This window comes from Oryctolagus cuniculus, chromosome X (genome assembly GCF_964237555.1).
Source record: "Oryctolagus cuniculus chromosome X, mOryCun1.1, whole genome shotgun sequence".
Taxonomy (NCBI): domain Eukaryota; kingdom Metazoa; phylum Chordata; class Mammalia; order Lagomorpha; family Leporidae; genus Oryctolagus; species Oryctolagus cuniculus.
The window spans coordinates 90852554-90871603 of NC_091453.1; the positions used below are offsets into that span (position 1 = coordinate 90852554).

The 19050-nt window shown below is 42.4% G+C and overlaps 1 long non-coding RNA gene and 1 pseudogene across 1 annotated transcript in view; both read right to left on the minus strand.

Moving 5' to 3' along the window:
* Window positions 1–338: 338 nt before the first annotated feature.
* LOC138847732 (uncharacterized) overlaps window positions 339–19050 on the minus strand; it is a 42688-nt gene continuing 23976 nt past the window's right edge. The window contains exons 2-3 of the long non-coding RNA XR_011385681.1: window positions 2444–2611; window positions 339–1794 (exon numbers count right to left, since the gene is read on the minus strand). This is a non-coding gene — a long non-coding RNA (uncharacterized lncRNA). The remainder of the gene's footprint in view (window positions 1795–2443; window positions 2612–19050) is intronic.
* LOC100341820 (serine/threonine-protein phosphatase 2A 56 kDa regulatory subunit delta isoform pseudogene) lies at window positions 2882–5267 on the minus strand (annotated as a pseudogene).

Genomic DNA, 19050 nt, shown 5'->3' on the forward strand with positions numbered 1-19050 from the left:
TTGAATAATGTTAAAAAAAAGATAAATTACAAAAAAGGAAAAAAACTGGGCAGAGGGAGAAGAAGGAACAGAGTTGTCCCTTTGGAGAAGCTGCAGGAACTAACAGGGACCTTGGTAATGGAACTGAGGTTCACATGCCATTCTTCGCTTCATTCTTTCCTCTTCTTCTAACAAGAACTTTTTCATTTCTGTTCTCACAATTAACCTCTTCATTTGCTCCCAGAGACAAGGACCACTTCCACAGACAGTTCTACATGCAAATTCTTAAGTCTCCATCGTAAACACAAATGCAAGCAAACAAAAAGTTTTCTGTTCTTTTTTAAAGATTTATTTTATTTATTTAAATGACAGAGTTACAAAGAGAGGTAGAAACAGAGAGAGAGGATTTCCACCCTCTGGTTCACTCTTGAAATGGCCACAACGACTGGAGCTGCGCTAATCCAAAGCCAGGAACCAGGAGCTTCTTCTGGGTCTCCCACGTCGGTGCAGGGGCCCGAGCACTTGGGCCATCTTCTACTGCTTTCCTAGGCCATAGCAGAGAGCTGATTGGAAGTGGAGCATCCAGAACTCGAACCAGTACCCATGTGGGATGCTGGCACTGCAGGCCGGGGCTCTAACCCGCTGTGTCACAGCCCCGGCCCCCAAAGATAGCGTTTCAATTCTTGAGGGGATGAAAAGACCTCCAGAAAGTTTACAGGTTCAGTTGTGTTCCGTCCCAATTCTGAGAAATTGCTGTGGCTGTGGTTTGGAAAGGTCAAGTGTTTCATCAGCTGAGCCTGCAGACAGTGAAGCGCGTCACGCTCTGATTGATCCCTGCCGTAGTCACAGTGTGCTTTCCCACACTGCAGACCGTGAAGCACTTGTTAATCATGAACAGGGTACTGGGGGGAAGAGAGAGAGAGGGACACAGCAGGAGACAACAAAATGTCAGAATAAAATAGGGCAAATTAGAAGATGAATCTCAGTATTCAGAGTTCTTGACCCAATATTTTGTTTAGCTATTTTTGTGTATTTGTGTAGTTCCTTGTGTTACCTGGGTCTATTGAAAAATCTATTTTTTTAGTATGGATTAAAGCAAAGTTTGAAAAACTGAGAATAAAATCCACAAAATGTAGGTTCTATAGGTAGGGTATGTGCAAAGTTATTTTGCTATAGACTTTCTACAGCTACTTTTAGCCTTTCATTCTCACTTTAGTTGGCATCCAGCAGGACAATCCAAACAGAGTTGAGGTGGGGTGTCTCATTTACATAAATTCGTGCATTGCACATATCCATGATGACTATAAAAATGTTGAACATCTTTTCATGTGCCTCTTGGCCACTTGTACACACATACATATTCTTGGGAATAATGTCTTTTCAAGTTATTCACTAATTTTCTAATTGGGTTGTTTGGTTATTGCTATTGAATTAGATTTATTCTTGATATATTCTGGATATTAGCCCCTTAACATATATATGTATATATATATGTGTGTGTGTGTGTGTGTGTGTGTATGTTTTTTCTCTCTCTGTCGCACCCTTTTCTTTATGTCACATAAAGATGTCCTTTAGCATCTGTTGTGTCAACTTTGTATAAAATGAACTTTCCATAGACACAGGGATTTACTTCTACACTCTCAATTCTGTTCCATTGATCGCCATGTCTATGCTTATGTTATTATTATACTCTCTTGATTATTGTAGAAAGTTTTAATGCCAGGAAATGGAGTCTTCCAAGTTTATTTTTTTCAGATTATTTTGAACTTTCAGATCCCATGAAATTTCCTGTGACTTTTAGGATCTTTTCTGTTTCTGCAAAAAAAAAAAAAAAAAAAAAAAAAAAAAAAAAAAAAAAAAGATAGTTGTGATTTCTGTAGGCTTTGCCTCAAATCTGTATATGACATTGGTAGGATTGCCATTTTAATATTATATCTTTCAATCCATGAATACTTGATACCTTTCAATTTATTTAGTTTTTCTTTCATTTATTTTATTTATTTATTTTTTTTGACTTCTCAGATACCCACTTTATTCAGTTCTGTACATATGGAGACATCAGCCCAAGTCCACTCAACCTTGGCATGTATTACACTGTGGAGAATAAAGACCCCTATGTACACAGCCAGAACTTACACTGCTTATGCCCCTGGAACCTCGGTCCAGCTCTCCTTGGCCCCTTGCCTCTGCAAGGTGCCTAAAAGGGACAGAGAGCCTGCCCAGCATCAGCACGAACAAGGAAATAAATAGATGCCAGGGGATTCTCGGGTTACTGCTCCCTGCTTCTTTCTTTGTAGCTTTGGGAACCAACCACACCGGAAAGCAGTCAGTCCCAGGGTGATCCCTTCCATGTTTGTGATCCCCAGGCTGCTGCTCATCAAAAGGGCAGAGGGTGGGGTGTTTGTTCATCCTCCCATTTTGGTCCATCTGGGCCCGAAATTCATCACTTCTGCTTTTGACCTACCTTGTCTTGGTCAGGCAGGGAGTAAGAGAAAATAATAATACCACCTCATCAGCCTGCACACTGCTGGGGCTGGGGGCTTGGGACTGGCTCCTCTCCAGCTACTCCAGAGGCCAATGGAGGTGGACATATGTTTGTTGAGAATCATCTCTTGCTACTCGCTGTGAGCCTCTGTAAGGGAGAGAGAAGAGGAGACAGCTGGAGTTGCGATGAGAATGGAGGGAAGGGGAGAGGAGCATACATCTTCCTGTACACTCCTCAGAGCAGCCTCATGTAGCTGTGGGGTTAGGAGCAGGAGGGGGACAGGCATCCCCAGGTTGTCTGAGCATCAGTGCTCAACCTGTGTGTACTAGGCACAGGGAGGCATGAACACATTCTGGGGAGAAGAAGGAACACTCTAGTTGTCCGTACTTCAAGAGTCTGCTTCCTTCTCTAGGAAAGCTAGAGAGGTGATACCTTGCCCCAAGTCAGCCAGTGGGGAGCAGAGGATGGAGGGCTGGGGCAGTGTTCCAGGGCCGAGTGGGCTGTTACTCTCTGGTGGGAAGGTGAGGGGTCAGCGAGCCTCCCGGCTTTCTTGATGGCCTTTAGCATTTGTGCAGCCACGGTCTCCATTGTTTTCTTCAGAAACATTGGGTCTCTGTCTTCATGGAGTACAGGGGCCAGTGGCAGAGGAGTTTGGAACATGGGCTACTGGGGATTAAGCCAGACCAGCTCCTCCATCTTCTGCTCCCTCTTCTCTTTCTTTCGTTTGGAATCAGCCCTTCTGCTTTTTTGCCTTGTATCATGTGCAGTCATAAATCAGCTTCTGATTCATTTCTGTGAACAGCTTCAGGGCATTATGAATCGGTCCATGGATTGTTTTGTTCCAGTGGCTCTTGGAATACCTTTAGTGTGCAGGGAACATGATGGGGAGGACGTGGGCAGCATCGTCAATTATCAGGCTCCTGATGCATTCACTGTTCCAGCAATAGAGCGTGCACTCTGCCACCTGGAAGTAGGGACTGGAGACACACTTGGCGAGCTGGTGGAAAAAGGGGCTCCACACTTTGCTGAATTCTGAAGGTTCAATGATGTCCAGAATCCCCTCTAGCTCATTCAGGAACATCACTTCTTTGGGGCTTGTAGTTTTGGGCCAAAATTTGAGAATTCTCACAATCGCAGCTCAATCACTCTGCTCTCCTTATCCAGAAGTATGCCAGCTGTGGGTGGTAGACACTCAGCAACTTGACCTTGTGAAAGGGAAGCAAGACATGGATGAGGAACATCTTGTGCTCTTTCCTAAGGGGCAGGGAAAAGCCATTGGTTGCAGTGACTGTTCCTCGCCACCGCCGGAGAATTAGGCAGGCTGCCCGCAGCTTGCCTTGACCGAGGAGGGAAAAGTGTGCCATCCACCACTCAGCCTTCCCCAAACCCGGGGGACAACCAGGCGCAGTGTGGAGCCCAGTCGAAGCAGGGTCTCACTTTATTGTAAAAGGGAGGTGTATATATAGCTGAGGTACAGAGCGGATGAGCGGATGCGGGCAAGGGGTGGGGTGTTGTGATGCAAAAGGGTCCTAGCCACTCCTGTTATACCACCTTAATGATCCTTAGGCAGAAGCGTCCTGGGGCTGGGGTGTTTGCTACCAGGGATTTGAAACTTAAAGTCAGGTTTTCAAATTCGAGGCAGGCTCAGGAAGTTCCTCTAGGCCTCTCCGGATTCAGCGTCCCCCACAATTGGTGACGCCACCCAGGATCTTCAGGAGCTCACCAATTCCATTGTGACACTCCATCTCATAGATGAACCTGTGATGTGGTTGATCTACCGACGGATGCAAGCCCAGAGCCCCCAAAACTTGCCATAGATGCCATTCTCAATGTCGAATAGATGTAGATGTAGATGTTTGGCTAGAAATCAGACTTGTGGAAACGTAAGAAAAACTCTTTGGATCCTGAGTTTTGGCCTAACAGATTAAGCCTTGGCTATAACTTGAGTCCTGGTTGCTCCATTTCCAATCCAGCACACTGCAAATGTACCTGGGAAAGCAAAAGAAGATGGACCAAATACTTGAGCCCCTGTCACCCACGTGGGAGACTAGATAGAGTTCCAGGTACCTGGCTTAGGCCTGGCCCAGCCATTTGGGGAGTGAAGCAAAAGATGGAAAAATCTCTCTGTGTGGGTCTCTCCTTCTCTAACTCTGACTTTCAAATAAAATAAATATTTTAAAAACAAATAAACAATACAAAGAGAAACTCAAACATGAGCTGGACATGTAGCTAGGCAGCTTTCAGGGCACGCTGCTCTTCCTCTGCGTCAAACTTGGCCCTGTGAGATCGGATGAAGATAGCAGTGTCTGGAAGAGGTTCACTGAAACCATAGTGACAGCCTCAGGGTAAATGGCCTCGGCGACACGTCACGGCTATCTCGTTCAGACTTGCCCCTTCGCCACCTTGAATTTGAGGTCACTGAGTGACTCTGACACAAAGCCCAAAAGGACATAGCATTGGCGGAGCTTCCGTGTAAATAGCTCTGCCAGCTCCTTGCTGGGCAGGGAGCTTCTGCAGCTCCCAGGTCTTGCTGAGGTTGAAGTGGGAAGAGCTTTGCCATTGCCTCTTCTTAACAATCTAGGGATCCCTGAGTACTTGATCTTGCTGAGCTGCGTACAGTGTGGTGTGCTGTTGCTGACACGCTTGTTGGATGACAGTGGCTGTGATTTGAGGTGGTGCCTTGTGATTGTGGCTGGGCCTCTTTGGCATTCACGCCTCCACCATCCTTGTCCAAGCTGCTGGGCTTGGCTGCATCTTTGGCAAGCATAGGGGACCCCTTCTCTTCGCTCAGGTTATAAGGCATCTTGGCCCATGCAGATCTGGCCCAGCTCCTGTGGACCCATGCAGCTCTGGCTTTGCTTTACTGCACTTGGCCTTCTCAGTGTTTGAGTGCCACCACCTGCACGCTGAGCTCAGGTTGAACAGTCTCTGTCTCATTTATCTCACCAATATTCTTTTGGGTGTTCAAAACATGTGTCTGCTTGATTGAATTGATTCCTAAGTATTTTATTGTTTTTCATGTTGTTATAAATGACATTGTTTTCTCGGTTTTGAACAGGAGAAAACAGCAGAAGAAAAGCAGAGGAAGTGCATTTTCAGGGGAGAGTTGGAGAGAAGTTTGCAATGGAAATTCTACCGAAGGAAGAAGGATGCCATAGAACAGTGAGGAAGGTGTGGACACGCAGCAACCAGCACAGCCACCACACATGACCCCTGCAGCTGGTACCTAGCAGAGATGCCAACTTTGGAGATCAAGGTTTGAGCAGATTGCGGCAGCCCATGCCACTGGTGATACTGCCTGAAGGGGAGCCTTGCGGACCACACTGTCTTCTGTCTTTGAGTCCTTCCTGGAGCCCTAGTGGGGGACAAGATACCCACCAACTTCAAGGAAAGAAAAGGGCGCCTGGCAACTGGCAGGGAGAGGGGCCATTTTGACACCAGTAGACAGAAAATCAGCAAAGAAACAACAGAGCTAATATACACTATGGACCAAGTGGATCTAACTCATATCTACGCAACATTTCACCCCAGAGTTGCAGAATATACATTCTTTTCATCAGTGCCTGGAGCTTTCTCTTGTATAGATCATATGCTAGGCCATAAATCAAGTCTTAGCAAATCGAAGAAAATCAAAATCATACCAAATATCTTTTCTGACCACAATGGAATGAAGCTGGAAATTAACAACTTAAGAATCTCTTGAAAATATGCAAACACACGGAGGTTAAACAACACTCTCATGAATGAATGTGGTCATAGAAGAAATCAAAAGGGAAATAAATAAATTCCTGGGAATGAGTGAAGATGACAACACAACATATCAAATCTTATGGGATACACAAAAAAACAATGTTAAGAGGGAAGTTCATAGCAATTGGTGCCTACATCAAGAAATTGGAAAGGTATCAAATAAATGAGCTATCAACACATCTCAAGGATCTGGAAAAATATCAAGCAAAACCCCAAATTAATAGCAGGAAAGAAATAATTAAAATTAGAGAAGAAATAATCAAAATTAAAACCAGAAAAAAAGACAATGTAATGAGCTAGGTTTTTTTTTTTTTGAAAAAATAAACAAAATTGATACACCATTGATCTAATTAACCAAGAAAGAGTGAGACAACCAAAATTAATAAAATAAATTATGAAGAAGGAAATGCAACAACGGGTACTAAAGATATAAAAAGAATCATCAGGAAGTATTACAAAGAGCTATATGCCAAGAAATTGGGAAATCTAGAAGAAATGAATAGATTCATGGATACATACAATCTACCAAAATTGAGTCATAGAAAACCTAAACAGACCAGTAACCAAAATGGAGATTGAATCAATAATAAAGACCCTCCCAACATAGAAAAGCCCAGGACCGGACAGCTTCACTGCCGAATTCTACCAGAGATTTAAAGAACTAACTCAATTATTCTCAAGCTGTTCAAAACAACTGAAATGGAAGGAATCTTCCCAAACTCCTTCTATGAGGCCAGCATCACTTTAATTCCAAAATCAGAAAAAGAAACAAAAAGGTTTTAAGAGTTCTAATTCATTTTTGTGATTTTTTGCAAATTTGTCTTCTCACAAATCTTACTGTGTGTAAACATTGTGTGTGCACACAAAAATGTTGAAACTTCTTCAGAGGTGAAGAGATGCCCTTGTTTGTATATCTACACTTGTAAAGACAAAAGGTTTAAAGTTCTCAGCTCTTTGACTACATATGCTGTGGAGACCCACTGCAGGTTTCAATAAATTGTGTCAAAAGACTTAAGCTATCTATCAAAATAGTTCATAAGATGGGGGCTGGCGCTGTGGTGTAGCGGATAAAGCCACTGCCTGCAGTGCCAGCATCCCATATGGGCACCCGCTGGATTCCCGGCTGCTCCACTTCTGATCCAGCTCTCCGCTATGGCCTGGGAAAGCAGTGGAAGATGGCCCAAGTCCTTGGGCCCCTGCACCCATATAGGAGACCTGGAGGAAGCTCCTGGCTCTTGGCTTCCGATTGGTTCAGCCCCAGCCGTTGTGGCCATCTGGGGAGTGAACCAGCAGATGAAAGACCTCTTTCTCTATCTGTGTGTGTGTGTGTGTGTGTGTGTCTGTAACTCCACCTTTCAAATAAATAAATAAATCTTTAAAATATAGTTCATATGACTGCAGCTATAAAGCTGGTTGCTCACAATTACCAATTATAAGGATGTGTATTTATGTATTTTGCTTTTTGACCTATTTCTTTATGAATACAGTTTGCTCAAAACTCTTAAATTCATGCAACTGTCATTACTATCACTGAATGCTCTGTGTGCAAAATATGGATATAATTAGTATTTTATCATGTAAAATAACCTATAAAGTGTTCAGTCATGTTTTTGTTTCTCAAATTTTTTTGAAATGTGGATAAATACCTTTTAATTTTTTCTAGATTTATATAGGAATCTGAACTTTTCGGATTTTAGACTTTAAGAATTTGTTTTCCAGTATATCAACAGTTGAGATTCTAGCATTTTCAATTTGTGTGTTTCAGGATTGTTGCCCAAAACTGTTCTATCCACTGTATGAACTGGGTTACGAAGTCTCAAATTACAGGGTGGCACAACGAATTAAGCCAGCACCTGCGATGCCAGCATCCCACGAAACTGCTGGATCAAGTCCCCGCTGCTCTACTTCCCATCCAGCTCCCTGCTTACAAGCCTGGCAAGGCAGTTGAAGATGGCCCACGTATGTGGGCCCCTGACACCCATATGGGAGACCCAGATGGAGTTCTCCCTTTCACATCCATAAAAATAAAATTTTAAAAATATTTCCTTAAAAAACTCTCCAATTACAATCAGTATATCTACCTTTAAATGTTTTTGTCAAAAATGGGCTTGGAGGCCGGTGCCACAGCTCACTAGGCTAATCCTCCATCTGCGGCACCAGTACCCGGGGTTCTAGTCCCAGTCGGGGCGCCAGATTCTGTCCCGGTTGCTCCTCTTCCAGTCCAGCTCTCTGCTGTGGCCCAGGAAGGCAGTGGAGGATGGCCTAAGTGCTTGGGCCCCGCACCTGCATGGGAGACCAGGAGATGCACCTGGCTCCTGCCTTTGGATCAGCACAGTGCGCCAGCCGTAGCGGCCATTTGAAGGGTGAACCAAAGGAAGGAGGACCTTTCTCTCTGCCTCTCACTCTCTCTCTCTCTGTCTAACTCTGCCTGTAAAAAAAAAATGGGCTTGGAAACCTCTGCAGTTGGGAATTCTCTGAGGTGGGTGAAACTAAAGGAATTGATTGTTTTAGTCCTTGAAAGAGTCACCGGCCTGGTTGAGATCCACAACTGCAGTTGTTTGACAGTAAGGACAGTACTGCTTCCTCTGTACTAGCAGCCGGCACCAGGGGAGCAGGTTACTGCCAGTGAGAAGTGTGAGCAATGGTATGCAAGCAATTTAAAATATCGCAGTGTTCTGGTACAACAAAGCAGCGGCTTCTCTCTTCACCGTATCTTCTGCTGGTTGCTGCTACGTTTTTTATTAGACTCCGTAACTCTATAAAAATTGAACCTGACTGTTGTTACCAAATCATGAGTTACTTTGGAGGTAGGAAATAGTCCTGGAGTTTTTATTTCACCATTTTTTGTTATGTCACTCAACCTTCCTGATTTCTTTTGTATTGAGTTTTCTTCCTTTTTTTAAAAAAAATTCAAACTGTTTATTTGAATAGAAGAGAGAGAGAGAGAGAGAGAGAGAGAGAGAGAGAGAGAGAACTGCCACCCTCTGCTTCACTCCCAAGTGCAGGCGATGTCCAGGACCGAGCCAGGTCAAAGTTAGGAGCTGGAAACTTAATCCAGATCTCCCATATGGGTGACAGGAATCCAGTTCCTTGAGCCAATCCTCCTGCCTCTCAGGGATCTACACTGGCAGGGAGCTGGAATCAGGAGCTGGGACCAGGAGCCAAACTCAGGTACTCTGATGTGGGACATGGGGATCTCAACTACTAAGCTAAATGTCTACCAGGTAGAAATAAGGAAAGGAGAAAACAAGCAAGAAAAGAAGTTGTGTCTTAATTTTTAAGATAAAAAATTTAGGATAGAAGCTTTGTGCTAATCTATACAAACACCTAGAGTCTCATATTCCCTGGCAACAGCATCCCTATCTTAAGTACTCTAAGACTGACTGAGTGCTGTTAGTTTAAGCCTCTAATCAAAGTAAAGGTAGGTCTGACGTTACTGCATTTCGGAGTTTCTCTTCTAGCATAAGCCAGAGCAAAGAACTGCATTGCTCTGTATACCAAGCTGGTGCATCTTTTTCTTTCTACACTTTCAATGCTTATATGTCCCATTAAGGGGTCTGGATGAACACAGGGATCGCTGTTGCAGTTTCCTTCCATGTACAGGCCCTAGTGCTTCTATCCTGTCACTGCAAGGGAATTCAGACTCTAAGTTAGGCTGGACTCCTTTGCTCTCTCAACATTTGATCTATGCCCTCCTTATCATGCATCCCATTTCATGTAAAGAAGAGTAAAAATCAGGCACATGCAATTGGATTGGAGAGGGCAGAGGGTAGTGACAGAATACCGAGCAAGAACCAAATAACATTCTCTCTCAATCTCTAGAGCTGACTGTCCCAGGAAGCCTCTTATTGACTTGGCCCAGGTCATCTTCCCACACCTAGAGCCATTAGATGTGGCTCAGGGGCTATATGCCCTTTATTGGCTGAACCAGTAGAAAGAAGAAATGACTACTCTTACTGGATGCTAGCAGCATCCTAATGTTTTCCCTAATTGTAGGTCGCTATGATTATGTTTATTAAAATGAAAGCATATAAACTACAAACAAGCAGAATAAAATAAATATGAGTGCTTTAGAGCAGTAATATTAGAGTGCAGTGAGCTTGCAATTTTTTATTTAGCTATTTCTGTGCTGCTTTGGAACCCTTAGTTATGTGCTTCATTGAATTTATTAATTTAGGTCCTTTTGGAAAATATGTTTAGGATATGTTTCATCTATTAATACTGTTTTCCTTAGGTGGGTATTTTATTTAGCTCAGTAAGACTGTTTGCTTTGTTTCGTCTTTTATTAGAAGGTACAACATTATAGTATTATCACTCCCTCGGTGCCAGCCTCTTGATCACCCACTCTCAGTGCTCATTGAATGCTTCTCATTCTCCCACTGAGTTAACAATCAGATGTATTAATTTCTCCTCTGTTCTTCATTGGCAAACTCCATGTTTCCTCTCTTCTTGCCATATTTCACTGAGCCCCATTCCTGCTGCACTCTCAGTCTTCATTCCACAGACCACTTACGGTGCATTTTTAAAGTGAATATGCTAATCATTCTAATTTCTTTCTGAATTTGCTAATAGAAACCAGTCAAAAGCACAACACAAATTTCATAATAGATTCAATATATTAGAATAAAGTCTTAAGGAGCCGGTGCTCTGGCGTAGCAGTAAAGCTGCTGCCAGCAGGGCCGGCATCCTATATGGGTGCCAGTTCGAGTCGCAGCTGCACCACTTCTGATCCAGCTCTCTGCTGTGGCCTGGGAAAGCAGTGGAGGATGGCCCAGGTCCTTGGGTCCCTGCACCCACGTGAGAGACCTGGAAGAGACTCCTGGCTCCTGTCATCCCCCCCACCCCGCCTCTCTCTCTCTCGGCTTCTGCCTCTCTATAGCTCTGCCTTTCAAATAAATAAATAAATCTTTAAAAGAAGAAATAAATAAATAACTTATTATATAACACAATAATTTATGAGGCTACTATGCTAAAAATAGCATTGTGGAAACATTTATATAGCATACTAACAAACATAAGCATTTTGAAAGGCCTGATGAAAATTAAGTGACTTACTGAAACATTTTTTGTTTTTGTTTTTGTTTTTATGATCTCTAAAAAAGAGCCTTGATTTCCAAAAATTTTGTTCCATAATTATAACAAAATCAAGTGACACTACCCTGGGGCCTTCACTTGCAGATAATTTTGAGACAGATTTTCTCAGTCTCTTTGGGCAGAAATATCATTTTTCAAATCCATTTATAATATTTCTATAATATTCTGGAATAATGATAGAGATAATGTCCTGATAAAGGAGGGTGATTTGTCCTGAATTCTGACTCTAATGATGATAATATTATTATTTCTGCATGAAACAAACATATTCCAACTTGTCATATCACCAACGGAATTTGAAACATGTACTGAGATTATCCCAGGAATTTCTTTTTTATTTAATACCACAAAGTGATTTATGTGCCTTTAAGGCTACTTGTAAGAGTTTGTGGAGGTTATTTGTGACGACAATGTCTAGTCAGGAGAGACAGGTCCAATAGCTTAAGGATATATACTAGGAAGTCCTGAACTGCAAGGTGGGCCCATAAGATGCTTGTTGAGTGAGTAAATTGCGTGATATTACATGATAGGTACCCAAAAGAAGAATCCATCCGCCAATGCTAAGATATAGACCTTGTTGCAGAGGATGTAACTACGTCTCCCTGAAAGTCACTGTAGTATCACTCAAGCTGAGCTTACTGGAAAGTCACCCTCTGAAAATTGCTGGATATCTGAAATTTAGGGATGCCAAAGAAATACAGAACACATCCAGTTAAACAGGCATGTCCAATAAGGAGGGAATACATTTTTAGCCTAGGGGCCAGAGTTGTGGCAAAACAGGTTAACCGACGACTGCAACACGGACATCTTTGGACTTATTTCAGATGGCTTAGAGCGGCCTCAATGAAAACCTGTCATTCTGCCCTTGCCCACATTTTAGGATCCTGGTGACAATGAGCCACGGCAGAGGAGAATTGAAATGAACTCCAGGAAAGGAGTAAGAGAATAAGACCGGAATGATGAACTGAATGACCCACAAAAGTTTATCTGTTAGTCACTCTAAAAAGAGGAAATTTTGTGTAATATTTTTATTGAGATATAATTCATATACTATAAAATTCACCCTTTTAAGGAAAGCATTACTTGGTTTTTAGGATGTCCACAGAGTTGTGCAACCATCATTGCTGTCTAATTTTAGAAAATTTTCATCACCCCTAAAAGGAATTTCATATACTTTTGTAGTCACTCTCCATCCTTCAGCCCTTTTTAATTCATGTTATTTTGAGCTATGGCTTTCTCTTTATCTCTCCAACCACAATGAACGTTTGCTTTCTTCAGAGCCCTTCATTAATTACAATGGTGTAATAAAAATCTAAATAAGAGTCTACCTTTGGATGCAGTAATTTACCACTAGTTATTTACTCAAGAAATGAAAATATGTATCCACAGAAAGCTTTGTACAGAATGTCCCTAGAGGCCATCGCTGCGGCTCAAAAGGCCAATCCTCCTCCTGCAATGCCGGCACACCAGGTTCTAATCTCCGTCGGGGCGCCAGATTCTGTCCCGGTTGCTCCTCTTCCAGTCCAGCTCTCTGCTGTGGCCTGGAAGGGCAGTGGAGGATGGCCCAAGTGCTTGGGCCCTGCATCCCATGGGAGACTAGGAGAAGCACCTGGCTCCTGGCTTCGGATCAGCGCAGCGCGCCGGCCACGGCGGCCATTGGGGGGTGGGGGGGTGAACCAACGGAAAAAGAAAGACCTTTCTTTCTGTCTCTCTCTCACTGTCCACTCTGCCTGTCAAAAACAAAACAAAACAAAACCAAAAACAACAACAACAACAACAACAAAAAAAAAACAAGAATAGAATGTCCCTAGCATATTTCATTGAAAACAGCCAAACTGAAAACAGCCTAGATGGCAATCAGCAGAAGAATAGATTAATCGATTATGGTTTACTTGTATAAAGGAATTTAAAAAAAGTGAACTCAGAAATGATAAAGAATTAACTGCTGATACTGCAGATGATATACTGGATGTATCTCAAAAGCCTTATGTGGGGACAACATAGCCAGACATAAAAAAATACCACAGGATTCAATTTATCTGAAATTCTAGAATATCTAAAACTAACATCTGGTGATAGAAATCATACCACTGGTTGATTCTAGGATGGGAGGTGGCAGTTTGACCGCAAAGAGAAATAGAAGTACTTTTCCTGATATTCAAAGTGTTCTTTATCTTGATATGGGTATAGGTTATCTGAGTGCATATCTTGCCAAAACTGAATCAATGGTACATTTAAGGGTTGATTAATCTTTTTAATCTTTTTTAAAGATTTATTTATTTTAGAAGCAGAAAGAGAGAGAGAGAGAAAGATCTTCCATCCACTGGTTCACTCCCCAAATGGCCGCAACTGCCGGAGCTGGGCCAATCTGAAGCCTGGAGCCAAGAGCTTCATCCAGGTCTCCCAAAATCAACCAGGGTCCAGTGAACCTGTTTGAGCCTTCTTATGATACTATAGATTATTCTGGTTTGTTCTACTTGTTTACAATATTTATTTTTAAATTTTATTTGAAAAGCAAACAGGCAGAGATCTCCCAACCTGTGAGTCAATCATCAAATGTCTGCAACAGCCAAGACTAAACTAAACAAAGCCAGGAGCCTGGAATTCAATCCAGGTCTCCCATGTGGGTGGCAGGATGACTTGAGCCATCATCTGCTCCTTCCTAGGGTGAACATTAGCAGAAAGCTGGAATTGTAAGTAGAGTCAGGACTGGAACCCAACCGCTTGAGTATAGGGTGTGTGTCCCAAGTGATGTCTTAGCCACTGTGACAAATGCCTGTCCCATGGTTCTATTTATTCTATTTGCCTTTGGATTCTTTTTAAAAATTCATAACCAATGGAATTAAAAGATAAGTTTATTTTGGCGAAAAAAATTGAAATCCATGCATAGCTATTCCATAATATGCACAGATGTGAAGAGTCTTCAAAATACATATTATGAAAAATATGCATAAATTGCAGAAGTTTTTCCCACTAAAGTAAACTTATACTTTAAAAACTCTTAAAATATAAACTCTTTCGAGAGGCAGAGAGATGAGCTGGGGTGGGGCGGGAGTGGGCAGACAGAGAAAGAGAGTTCCTATTCACTGATGAGCTACTCAAATGTCCACAGAGGCCAGAGCGGGGCTAGGTCCAAAGCCGGGAGAGAGAAGCACAATCCAGGTTGCCCACATGTGTGGCATGAACCCCATCATCGGACTCATTGCCACTGCCTTCCATGGTCTGCATCAGCAGGGATCTGGTCTAAGGAGGTGGAACTGGTTATTGAACCAATGTACTCTGATACGGAGTGTGGGCATCTTCTCTCCTATCTGCTAGGCCAGATGCCTGTCCCAATTTATCTTTTAATTCTATTCTCCTTTTTATAACCACTTGTCATGTCAATAAAGATATACTTCAATTCCATAAAAGTATTAAGAGGTGGTGCCCTTTGGAGATGAATAGTTATTGCTCTATAAAACAGCTTGAAGAGGGCGAGCATTGTGGTGCAGTGCGTTCAGTCACCACTTGGGACAACCATATCCCAGCCTGAGATTGAGTCCCACCTCCATCTGATCCAGTTTCCTGCTAATGTGCCTGGGCCTGTGTCATCTACATGGGAGACCTGGATGGAGTTCCTGGCTCCTGCTGTGGGCATTTGGAGAATGAACCAGCAGATGGAAGCTCTCTCGTTATCTCTCTCTCTCGCTTTTGCTCTCACTCTGCCTTTCAAGTAAATAATAATTAAACAATTTGTAGTTGAAAAAGGGCTTGAGGGAGTGAGTTCACCCTTCTCCCTTCCTCCAACATGTGAGGACACATTGTCCATCCCTTTTGCCTCCTACTCTCCCCCTTCCACCTTGTGAGGATGCAAAAAGAAGATCTGCACCAAACACTAAGTTCCAGAGCCTTGATCTCAGATATTTTGTTACAACAACACAGACAATACTATTTTATGGCCTTTTACTTGCACATCTCAAGGTGTCTATTTGCTTTTCTTTAATTTTAGAGTTGTTGAAGAACTTTGGATATTTTCCATTCTTTCTCATCTTTGAAAGTTTTGTCAATAAAATAAAATATTACTCTCCTACCTACTCAGATTCATTTTTATTTCAATAATATTAGTTATATGACACCTAAATTATATTGTAATTATCTCTTCCATTTTATGATGCCTTTAAATATATTGGGTTTGGTGATAATGACTTTGTAATTGCTCCACGTTATCACAAATGAATTCTATATATTTCACTATAAATAGAGAAAGCACCACAGGTATGCTTTTGTTTGTAATGACTTCTCATATATGCAAAAATATTCTTCTATTCCTTTTTAGGACTTTTGGTCTCCACCTTAGACCTAACTTCCCTCCCCACTCCCATCTCCCATCTATGATTTTGGGGATTGGTGGTTAATATTAACTTCAATTCATACAGTCTCCTCCCTGTGTTCCACTGATATAAACAGACCATTTCAATAACTAAGTTAAAAATCATGGAAAAGTTATTTACATTCATGAGGATGCTTTTTGCATTCTTTCAATGGGATTGATGAGCCCTATATAACATGATCATTGTGAGAAGATTGGGGAATTACAGACAACTTCTGGACCCCTGCAGGCTTTCACCAATTGTTACTCTCTGCCACATTCCACCTCCTCTCTTTGGCATTCACTTCGGCATTCACTTCATAACATTATTGTCATACAGACCAAAAATACGTGTAAGAGGAAGAAACAAATGGTGTGTTTATTATTGTAGTGTATGACTCAGATTTAGTGGCATTTTCATACTATGGCAGTCACCAAATGCAGCTAAGGAATAGGGAGAAAATTAACTAAGTCCTTTTTTTTATTTTAGAGAGAGAGAGGCATAGAAAGGGACAGACATAGAGATAAAGCTGCTATTTGTTGGTTCACTTCCCCAGTGTCTGTAATGGCCAGCGTTGACTCACCGGAAGGCAGAGGCCAGGAACACAATTCAAATGTCCCATGTGGTGACAGGAACCCAATTACTTGAGAAATCACCTTCTGCCTCCCAGGATCTGCCTTAGCAGGAAGTTGGACTCAGGAGATGGAGACATGCATTGAACACAGGCCTTTTGATATGGGATGTTGGCACCTTAACTACTAGGACAAATGCCTACTCCCTATTAAAATTCATGCCCTTATGTTCTCCCTTCTTCTTACTGTTTGGACAGTAGAAACATAATTTTTCACAGAGATTAAGAAGGGAGAAGTCAAATACCATAATTCAGTAAATATTACTGCCACTCTCGCAGATCAGCCAAAGTCTTTGGTAACAAGATTTGCAGAAGAACCCTAAAATCAAGCTCAAAAGTCCATGTTTTATATCTACTGGATTCCAGATAAAGAACGGCTTTAATCTTCATTCTGGTAATAAAGTATTATGCAAATGCATATAGCTGGTGGGACCTAGACCATATTCAGGATTCTGCTGGCCACAAGTCTGGACAGGGAAATTCACAAGATTCCAGCTTCTGCAGTAGAGGAGAGATTACAGAAGGGGATGAGATGCCTTCCAAGTGACAGCTGACAATATCTGGAAAAGTCTCCTGAATTTTATTTTTCTAAGGTTTCACACTTTTTAAAAAAATATTTATTTATTTGAAAGGCAGAGTTACAGATAGGCAGAGAGAGAGAAAGAGAGAGAGAGAGGTCTTCCACCCGCTGGTTTATTCCGCAAATGAACGCAACAGCTGGAGCTGGGCTGATCTGAAGCCAGGGGCCAGGAGATTCTTCCAGGTCTCCCACGTGGGTGCAGGGACCTAAGGATTTAGGCCATCCTCTACTGCTTTCCCAGGCCATAGCAGAGAGCTGGATCAGAAGTGGAACAGGCAGGACTCTAACCGGAGCCTATTATATGGGATGCTGGCACCACAGATGGTAGCTTTACCTGCTACACCACAGTGCCGGCCCTCTGACTTTTTAACTACCTGAGTCCATACCTTAAAATTTTCTGTTCAAAATAATTAGTGTAGTTTCTCTTTTGCTGACTGAATGGTGAGTAATGCACACTCCTCCTGAGATTTTTTTTTATTTGACAGGTAGAGTTATAGACAGTGAGAGAGAGAGACAGAGAGAAAGGTCTTCCTTCCGTTGGTTCACTTCCCAAATGGCCGCTACGGCCGGCGCTGCGCCGATCCGAAGCCAGGAACCAGGTGCTTCTTCTGGTCTCCCATGGGGTGCAGGGCCCAAGCATTTGGGCCATCCTCCACTGCACTCCCTGGCCACAGCAGAGAGCTGGACTGGAAGAAGAGCAACCGGGACTAGAACCCAGCACCCATATGGGATGCCGGCGCCGCAAGGCGGAGGATTACCCAAGTGAGCCACGGTGCCGGCCCCATTCTCCAGAGATTTTAATTGAATATTTCCTATAAAATGGACTGTGAATCATATTTTGAGAATCAGTGCATTCAAGGGATTTCTTCCTTCGTATCAGAAGGAATAAAATTACATCTCATTTTTATGTTTACCCTGGCATAATGGTTTTCAGCAAAATATTTCTTGTTCCTGGCCTATTCAGTAATCTCTCTGATAAATAAAAGCTATATTAACTTATAAAAGGACAAGATAGAAGAGTAGAGAAACAAAGCACTGACTCAGTCTTCCAGAAATTACTTTGTCACAAAAACAACATAAAGACACGTTTTTAAGATCCTAGCACTCGGGCCAGCACTGTGGCATAGCAGGTAAAGCTGCCACCTGTAGTGCAGGTACCCCATAGGGGTGCTGGTTTGAATCCTGGCTGCTGCATTTCCCATCCAGCTCTCTGCTGTGGCCTGGGAAAGCAGTAGAAGATGGCCCAAGTCCTTGGGCCCCTGCACCCCCATGGGAGACCTGGAAGAAGCTCCTGGCTCCTGGCTTCAGATCGGTGCAGCTCCGGCAGTTGCGGCCAATTGGGAAGTAAACCAGTGGATGGAAGACCTCTCTCTCTCTCTGCCTCTCCTTTTCTCTCTGTGTAACTTTGACTTTCAAGTAAATAAATAAATCTTTAAAAAATAAACAAATAAATATTTTTTAAAAAGATACTAGCACTCTAAGTCTCTGACTTTGTTATTCAGTTCTAGCCAATTATTGCCAGTGAGGAATGTACCGCCAATACTGCCAAATCTTCAAATGTTTTTAAGAGACTTTTTTTTGTGTGTGTGTGTAATGCCCTTTTCAAATGTTAAAGAGGATATAAATAAACAATTCTGTGAGTAAAAGAAAAGGTATTTGTGGGCCAAACTAGGAACTAAAGGGACCTGGGCCTCAGAGCCACTGCTTTTGGACCTCTGTCCTAAGACTTTATTGGGCTTGAGAATGAGGAGTCAAAAATAAAAATCTTCTGTCTTAAAATAGCCCCAGGCTTTTAAGAAGAGAGGCATGGAGTACAGTCTGTTACAATAAAAATATGCGCCAGCTGTAAGTGTAGAACAGTAGAGGGTCAAATTAACTCTAAGCAGGAACAGAATAGGTTACATGAAAAAGTGTTGTGAGTAGTATCTGGGTTTCCAGGGGGTTCAAGGGTTCTTTAGGCTGATGCCCAACATGGAGAACAGAGCATTTCAAGAACAGAGAAGAACATTATCAAAGGTGACTTTTAAAACTCCATGGGAAATAAAATGAAAAGTATGTGTTTATTTTGGTACAAAATAATTTTGAAATCCATGTATAATTTTTTCATAATATATACTTTCCAGAGCCAGTGCTGTGTTGCAGTGGTTTAAGCTGTCACCTACAGTGCCAGCATCCCATATGG